The sequence below is a fragment of the Culex quinquefasciatus genome, chromosome 1 (genome assembly GCF_015732765.1).
Source record: "Culex quinquefasciatus strain JHB chromosome 1, VPISU_Cqui_1.0_pri_paternal, whole genome shotgun sequence".
In the NCBI taxonomy this organism is placed as follows: Eukaryota; Metazoa; Arthropoda; class Insecta; order Diptera; family Culicidae; genus Culex; species Culex quinquefasciatus.
Window position 1 is genome coordinate 49,594,412 of NC_051861.1, and position 9,024 is coordinate 49,603,435.

A 9,024-nucleotide genomic window follows, 5' to 3' on the forward strand; every position below is an offset into this window, starting at 1 on the left:
ACAAAAATACAAAATACAAAAATACAAAATACAAAATACAAAAATACAAAATACAAAATACAAAAATACAAAAATACAAAAATACAAAATACAAAAATACAAAAATACAAAAATACAAAAATACAAAAATACAAAAATACAAAAATACAAAATACAAAAATACAAAAATACAAAAATACAAAAATACAAAAATACAAAAATACAAAACAAAAATACAAAAATACAAAATACAAAAATACAAAAATACAAAAATACAAAAATACAAAAATACAAAAAAAATACAAAATACAAAAATACAAAAATACAAAATACAAAAATACAAAAATACAAAATACAAAAATACAAAAATACAAAAATACAAAAATACAAAAATACAAAAATACAAAAATACAAAAATACAAAAATACAAAATACAAAAATACAAAATACAAAAATACAAAAATACAAAAATACAAAAATACAAAAATACAAAAATACAAAATACAAAATACAAAAATACAAAATACAAAATACAAAATACAAATATACAAAAATACAAAAATACAAAATACAAAATACAAAAATACAAAATACAAAATACAAAATACAAAATACAAAAATACAAAATACAAAATACAAAATACAAAAAAATACACAAAATACAAAAATACAAAAATACAAAAATACAAAATACTAAAATACTAAAATACTAAAACTAAAATACTAAAATACTAAAATACTAAAATACTAAAATACTAAAATACTAAAATACTAAAATACTAAAATACTAAAATACTAAAATACTAAAATACTAAAATACTAAAATACTAAAATACTAAAATACTAAAATACTAAAATACTAAAATACTAAAATACTAAAATACTAAAATACTAAAATACTAAAATACTAAAATACTAAAATACTAAAATACTAAAATACTAAAATACTAAAATACTAAAATACTAAAATACTAAAATACTAAAATACTAAAATACTAAAATACTAAAATACTAAAATACTAAAATACTAAAATACTAAAATACTAAAATACTAAAATACTAAAATACTGAAATACTAAAATACTAAAATACTAAAATACTAAAATACTAAAATACTAAAATACTAAAATACTAAAATACTAAAATACTAAAATACTAAAATACTAAAATACTAAAATACTAAAATACTAAAATACTAAAATACTAAAATACTAAAATACTAAAATACTAAAATACTAAAATACTTAAATACTAAAATACTAAAATACTAAAATACTAAAATACTAAAATACTAAAATACTAAAATACAAAAATACAAAAATACAAAAATACAAAAAAAATATGTATGTATCGTGAACAATCGTCATATCCACCTCATTTTCAAATGTATGGCTAGATAATCATAAAAGCCGCCATCTTAGTCCCATAGACCCACAAAAAAGTGGGTACGCTCTGTTTGCATGGGAGCAGTCAACTTGTTCCCGGGCTGAGTAAATCACTCCCATGTGCCCGCATGGCACCCCCATGTATATGGATCTCAATATGCATAGACATCAACCCCCTGGCACCGCACGCAAACGCGCAACACCGTCAGTGTACAGATGCAGTCTGCACCCCTTGTGAACAATTGTCCTAACTTACCAGAACAATTCGAACATGCTCCCAGAAGAAAACCGCCAGAAATCTAATCTTACTTCCACTTTCACTCAATTTGATTTGAATTTGAATGGCGAAACTCTGACTGAAAATCATTAGCAAACACACGCAGTCTTCACACAACTTCGCTCAACAGCTGGCCAGCACGTCAAAACAAGTTAGCTTTTCCATGCGTTACTGGTCGAATTCAAAAAAGTAACGCAACTTTTCTGCCTTGCACGTGTATCACAACTTCGTGAACTAGTTCATAACATTGTGAAGTGCATATCATGATTTCATGATTTTTGTACCATGATTTCATGAATTTGTTCACGTTTCCATGAACACGCTTGTTTGCTAAATTCGTGATTTTTTGTTCATGGCTACGGGAACGCTTTTTTTTGCGTGTGGTTATAATTAGCCTAAATTTGGAATTTAGACTGTTTATGGGGCAATTTTTGATTTCAGGGGGTAGCTCCGAGTAAGCCCGGATTGGGACCACACTATGAGAAGCAGTAAAGGGAGTGCGTGCGATACGCTGCTGAATTCCATACAATTTGTACTGAAATTTTCATTTTTTTATTTGGCAGGAAACTTATAAAAACTCAATTCTGTCGATTGGTTTTTTTTTTTCAAGAGAACTGCTCTCCAGCGAAAAGTTGAGCCAACCAAAGACAACTCGAATTTCATTTCCTGGAAGCAAAAAACCTGAGAGTGGGTGGAAAATTTCAAAGATTTTTTTTTGTGTTTCAAGTCTCTGTCACTGGTTGCCACAAATCGCTTTGGCGTGTCCTTGAAGTATAATTAATTCCCTGTTTGTAGTCGATGGCGTAGGCGTGTTTGTCTGACTCCACAGTGAGACGCGATTTAAAATTTGAGCATTGCGCTTCAGCGGACCGGAAATTTGATGGTGCGTGGTGGGTGGCACTGCAAAGCTTCGCAGTGTTTTGAAGGGGGGTGAATGGGAGTCGTAATTTCGTTTGCCACGCTTGGTTGAGCCCTCAAGAGGCACGTAAATCAAGTTTGCCACGGCGGGCAGGCTTCATGGTGAGATTAACGTAAATTTGCGGATAAATTTCGAGTGAGAGCTCAGCATCGGAATTGTTGAAATTTGAATTGGGGTTGAAATTAAAATTATAAATTATAAAAACTGCTGTGCTCAACAAAATAATAAAAAAAATTGTAATTTATATGTAAATATTAAAAGAAATCAATTCAAATGCTGCATTCATTTAGTGTTATTTATTATTTAGTATTTTAGTAATCTTATTAGAAAATATTTATGTTCAAGTTATAGTATACAACATCTGCCAGACCTACCTTCAAGTATACATATCTGAAAAGGTGTGATTTTCACATAACCTTGATAGTTTCGGCATGGATGCCGTACATCGACACTTCAGCTTTAAACTTCCTTTCAGCGATGGAATAATCATCATCAAAAGAAAATCGGGTGAAGAAAGTTCGCAAGCGAAATTGATTCTTTTTGCGATTATTCCATCCCTGCATGCTTCCTTTAGAATACTTGGGATCATACAATGCCTTTTTGACATGATTTTGGTTGCATTCGCAATCAAATACAAATAGGTTTTTTTTTGCATTTGATTTTGATTGGAAGATAGACTTTTATTGAAAAATATCATAAGTTTACGTGAAGGTCCAACAAATGTTTTTAATGAGTTCTTTTTTTGTATATAGCCTTTCCTCAGTGAAGAAAGCAAACATATGTTCATTTACACACCAAAAAATCATGAATTTTACATCAAACGTAATCATGAATTTAACGCAAATTGAAGTTATGTAATCAGAAAAGAAATGTAAAATTATGATTGCTTCGACGTAGCTTACCAAAATTATCGTGTATATGTTGAAACGTAGCTTCACATTAATGACCACGTAAAATTGAATTATTTGTAACTCAATTTTCGGTCATTTACAATGCACATAGCTGGAGCGTGTTATTTGATGTAATTTTGTGTTACATTTAACCGAACTTCGCGTGGATTCGTTTGACAGTGTAGAAGCAAATCAGAAACGTCAGCCATGTTTAAAGCTGTGCAAAATTGTTGCCGTGGCAGTTTTTCTTAACTTTTAATCGTTTAGTAGCAGGTCTCAAATCAACTAAACTGTAAGGAAAATACGACAAAAACTTCTGTAAACGTAAGTTTCATCTGTTTGCCAATGAATCTAAAGTCAAATCAACACAGTTTATGTTGTTTCTTTTCATTTTAGTATGGTGAAAAAATCTTGCTGGATTCCGGCATGGTACTTGTTCCGAATAAAGCTGTGTTGGCTTAGGAACGGTTACCAGCACTGCAACCACTATCCGGTCCAAGCTTCAGCGGTCAAAATGTATCTGGATTCCGGAAAAGGTTTCCCGGCAAGTCTACGTGCCGTCAGTAGTTGGCAAAATCCCGCTGGAAGTGACTCGGATGAGGAGCGGAGTTTGATTGACAAATACGGAGCGAACTGGACCGGATTCCTCAGTACGGAACCATTTAAAGGTCAAGGCCCAGAACCTCCAGCGCGGCGGACCAAATTGCGTTGATGGCCTGGCGGAAGATGGTCAGTTCATCCGACGTTGAAGGAAGTCGAATGAAATCCGTAGTTTTTGGGAGCAGAAAAAGAAAACACGTAAAAACACGAGTGAAAAATTAATAAAATAAACCGTTGTGATAAGTGATAATGTGTTAGATATTTAATGTGCAATTAAAAATGTTTCAATTGTTCTAGAATGCGTCGTTTTTTATTCCAACAAGAACCATCCCTAGAATCCAATAAGAAATACAGCCAACAAAATTGCGTCTGCTGTAATTTTACATCTAACAAATCCTGACGGTCGGGTCGTGTAATTTTAAAATTTGATGTAATTTTCTGTCTTATTGGACGCTCCAGTTATGTGCATCAAATATGACAGAATTTTACACGATTTTTTCGTGGTGTGTATTCTTAGAGATTAAAAACTTGAAACTGTAAACTAGGACCCTTATCGGTGCACATTAACTAGAGCTTTTTGTACCTAAATGTTTGTGGCATACATTTTAATATCTTGAAAACTACGGAAACTGTCGTTATAATTTTTGACGTAAGTCCTAACACTGTCTACGAAATAATTTACTAAAAAGTTTGATGATTTTCACATTCAGATTGTTGCAAGATTGAGCCCGTAAGTTTGATTTGTTTGCTGTGCACTCTAAATTAGAATTTACTGCCATGAAATCTAAATCCAGATACAGTTACAGATTCAAAAAAATAGTGATAAGGACACGACAGTTTATCCACCATTCAAGTTGAACGGTCAAAATAAATCAACGGTATCCCATCGTACTTAGATAAACTACTCGTCCGCATACTCCTTCTGCCTAAATGCTCAAATCAAGCATATTCATTTTGCCCTTTTCGATCACAAAATACTCCAATTTTATGCTTATTTGCGACATCTCCATCACACAAGCAGACAAACACACACACACACACTCGCATTGAATGCTACTTTATCACTATGCTGTTGTGCTGTTGTGTTGGCGAAAGCGTTGAAGGGTTTAGTCACCGAATCAGAGTCGGTAGTTGCGAATATGTTTGTCCAGGGTGATGATGATGATGATGATGATGATGATGACAACGGTAACGACGGTGATGCTCTTCTGGAACTGGCAGTCAGTGAAGCGCTCCAAAGTGGACCACTTGAAGCGTGTGGGAAGAAGATACTATTTTGTTCACTTTTTGACATTGATGGAACCGAGTGCGATAAGTGGGTTGATGGTCAGCGGTCACAATGCGCTGAGTCACCTGCGATATCGCTTGTGATTAGTGAGAGTTTAAAATTGACAGTGATTTTTGTTTGACATTCTACCAATAGGGTAGGATAAAAAGGACACAACATCAGATTAAACAAATTATAGACTGGCGAACATTATACATTGTACCAAACAAAATAATCCTAAACAAGATGAAACTTCATCACCATCAGTACCTAATTATGTACTGAAAAAAAAAAAACCCGAATCAAATTATTCGCTCTACAGCATTGCCTTGGCGTTCTCGATTACGAGATTCCTACTCGAAACTAGGTGTCCGAAGGCTTGATTGTTGAGACAATTGCAATCCTCTTTTTACACCTATCCATCCACCCCGGGATTCGAACTGACGACCTTTGGATTGTGAGTCCAAATGCCTATCAGTGACTCCACCGAGACAGGACCCAGGGAGACGACTCCTACACCTGGACTGAGCTAATGACCTAACCTCCAGGGCACTAGGGTGGAATCTAGTTATATGGAAAAATTTAAAATGATAAAAATAGAATCAGCAACCAAACCAAAGGGTCCCAAACAACCTTCCAAAATTTGGGGGTGATTGGTTAAGCCCACGATTGGCACAAAACAAGTGAAATATGTATGGAAATTAATATGGAAAAAAATGCATTGTCACATTTTTCAAATTACAAAATTTCTGTTTTATTATTTTATGAAACTAACACCGCAGAAGTATAGCCCTGGATGTCCTTAACAACTCTCTCCAAGACAGTATGGTGCTAAAGTTTATCACAAAAAAGATACAGTGTTTTCAAAAGTAGTGTATTGAAATAATCAGTGAAACTCACATTTTCTGCCAACATTGCCGAAGGAAATGAAATACAAAATAAACACGATTGTTCTTTTATTTTGATGAGCCTTACGTAAAATCGTTCAGAAGATATGCTCAGAAGACATTATTTAGTTAAGTTGCTCCCAAATTCCTCCGAGTATTCCGAAATGACTCTCTTGAACGCTCTCTAATTTTTGTTAGAAAAAAGTAAGCACCATACTGTCTTCGAGAGACTTGTTAAAGACATCGAGGGCTATACTTCTACGGTGTTAGTTTCTTAAAATAATAAAACATGAATATTGTTATTTCAAAAATGTGACAATGCAAGTTTCCCCATAGTAATTACAATACAAATTTTATTCGCTTTGCGCCAATCGTGGGCTTAACCAATCACTCCCAAATTTTGGGAGGTTGTTTGGGACCCTAAAAGTGACCCAAAAAATGTGTTCCTGAAAAACCAAATTATCGATTCCACCCTAACGTGGCACACGTCCCCCAAACAGAGCAACTTCCGCCGTGGTTAATGAAATGACACCAATCAATCAATCCACTTAGAAGCAAGCACTCTTCCCACTCATTCTCTGGTGGGCGGGTGATTGGAAGACGCCACACAAACACACGTTACACAATGACTAAAAAGGTTTTGAATTATGAATGGGTCCACACCGACACTACTTGTACAAGGGAGCTTTCAAGGAGAGCACTCGTCCATCAAGGAAAGAGGAGGTGCCATCGCAGCATAAATATTTGATTCCTGGAGCTGCTGCGACTGATGCCGATGCTGATGTTGGGATTGCTCTGTGGGTACCAGCATTCAGACTGGCAACAACAACATCTTCTTCCATCAGCATCCATTCGTGCCCCGGAGTGGAGTTATTTTGGGAAGTGTAACCTCGGGACCACCTCCACCTCCGGATTTCGTATACCGTAAACTGGAGTGACTTTGATAGCCCGGGGTGACATTGATAGAAATTTGATTTGGCCACTAATTTTGATACATCTAATCTAACAGTCTCATTCATGCATATATGTTCGATAATAAGCTTAATGCTTACATACTCAAAATTCTCAAAAATGTTTAGATATTAATTTGACGGGCATTTAAAAACCTATCAAAGTCACCCCAGTTTACAGTACGCCTGGTTGGATAATGCGACAAGTTCTTAGTGTTGTGGGTGGGGAAAAAATAGTGAGTTCTGTTCTTGCATCTCAGTAGATCCTTCAAAATTATACTTAAAAACTAACTTAATCCACCTATGTGGTCAGAGCCTTCCTCCCTTATTACAAACAATGGCTGATATGATGGAATTGTACAAAAATTTCATCTATTTTTTAGATCCGGAATAAAAAAGTACATAAATGTCTCTTAAGTGGCCATATCTCGAGACAGGGTTTCCAGATCTTCAATGTTTTGGACTCGTTGGAAAGGTCTTTTGATAACCTAACCAACGATGGGTCGGATAATAGACCCGGACATAGTTTACATATAGTTAAGTGAGATCCGGATATATGTGAAAACACATTTTTATACATAACTTTTGAACTACTTATCGAAACTTCAATCTGTATAAAACTCGATCTACACTGAAATAAAAAAAATAGTTCCACATTCCTTTATTCTAGGAATTTTGCCTCTTTTTCTTATTTAGTAATTGGGTTTTTTGGATTACTTAATAAGGAAAGGAGCCAAAATTCCTAGAATTTAGGAATTTGGTACTTTTATTTTTTCAGGGTATGGGAGCCTAAACCAAGTCAAATGCGAAAGGTTCGGGTCAAATCGGTTCAGCCAGTGCCGAGAAACATGAGCTAGTTTGTTAGTCATATACATACATTAGGTTGGTCCAAATCCGGACTTTTTTGGGACTACCCCCTGAAATCAAAGATTGACCCATCACTAGGCTAAATTCCAAATTTGAGCTCATTCTGACCACGGGAACCCCTCCCTCCAATCGCTTAAAGTTTGTATGGGAAAAATCGTCAAAATGTATGGAGAAAAGCAACTGTTTTACTGTTTTACCTGTGGAAGGCGCCATAGTTATCCAATTCTTACCATTTCTCAAATGTAGAACCTTCATTAAATTTAGAACAACTTTCCCGAAGACACCATATTTTTAGGATTTTTCCCGCGAAGTTATTAGCGCTCAAAACTGACCATTTTTGCGCGGCTAGCTGTAAGGGGCTACCTAACAACGATGTTTAATTACAATTCGTACACGCACGTGCTCTCTCTCAGGTTCAAACTCTCTCACGAGCTTGCTCGCCTGCCTGCCTGCCATGCTTACCTACAAGCGAGATTTAGTACATTACCGTTTATCAGTAAAACCATACACAAAATTTATTCAATTAAAATTTAAATTATACAATTCAACATTTTGATTTGATGCAACCTGGCGCTTTAAATTTAGCTTGCGCCTTTTCAAGATATTTAAGTTTAAAATTTCCTTCTTTTTTTACTATAAAATGGCTTTAACTTCTGATCCTCAAGTCCAAATTTTGTTTTTTAGAGCTCTAAAAGTGCCCCGAATATCACTTTTCTATAAAACTTAACCCTTGTCTTGTCACGCTAAAAAAACTGATTTTTGAAAGTTTGCTCAGATGCTTTCAATAAATTTTGGTCGTAGAAGGCGTAGATTATGAGATAAAATTTTGGTGTCTTTGACAAATTTGCTTGTATTAGCTATCCCAACAGCTTTCTGGAAGACAAAAAATATTCATGAAAAGTTAGACAAAATAACCCTAATCGTGAACCACCCTAATTTTCAAACAAACCAAAAATTGCCTTTTTTCATTTGCAATATTTTTTTTTTAATTAAATATGTCTTT

At 34.4% G+C, this 9,024-nt stretch overlaps 1 long non-coding RNA gene across 1 annotated transcript; it reads left to right on the plus strand.

The window, feature by feature from the left end:
* Positions 1-3,661: 3,661 nt before the first annotated feature.
* Positions 3,662-4,349, plus strand: LOC119765442. The gene is made up of 2 exons (XR_005276733.1): positions 3,662-3,774; positions 3,847-4,349. It is a non-coding gene; the product is annotated as an uncharacterized LOC119765442 (long non-coding RNA).
* The last annotated feature ends 4,675 nt before the right edge of the window (positions 4,350-9,024 follow it).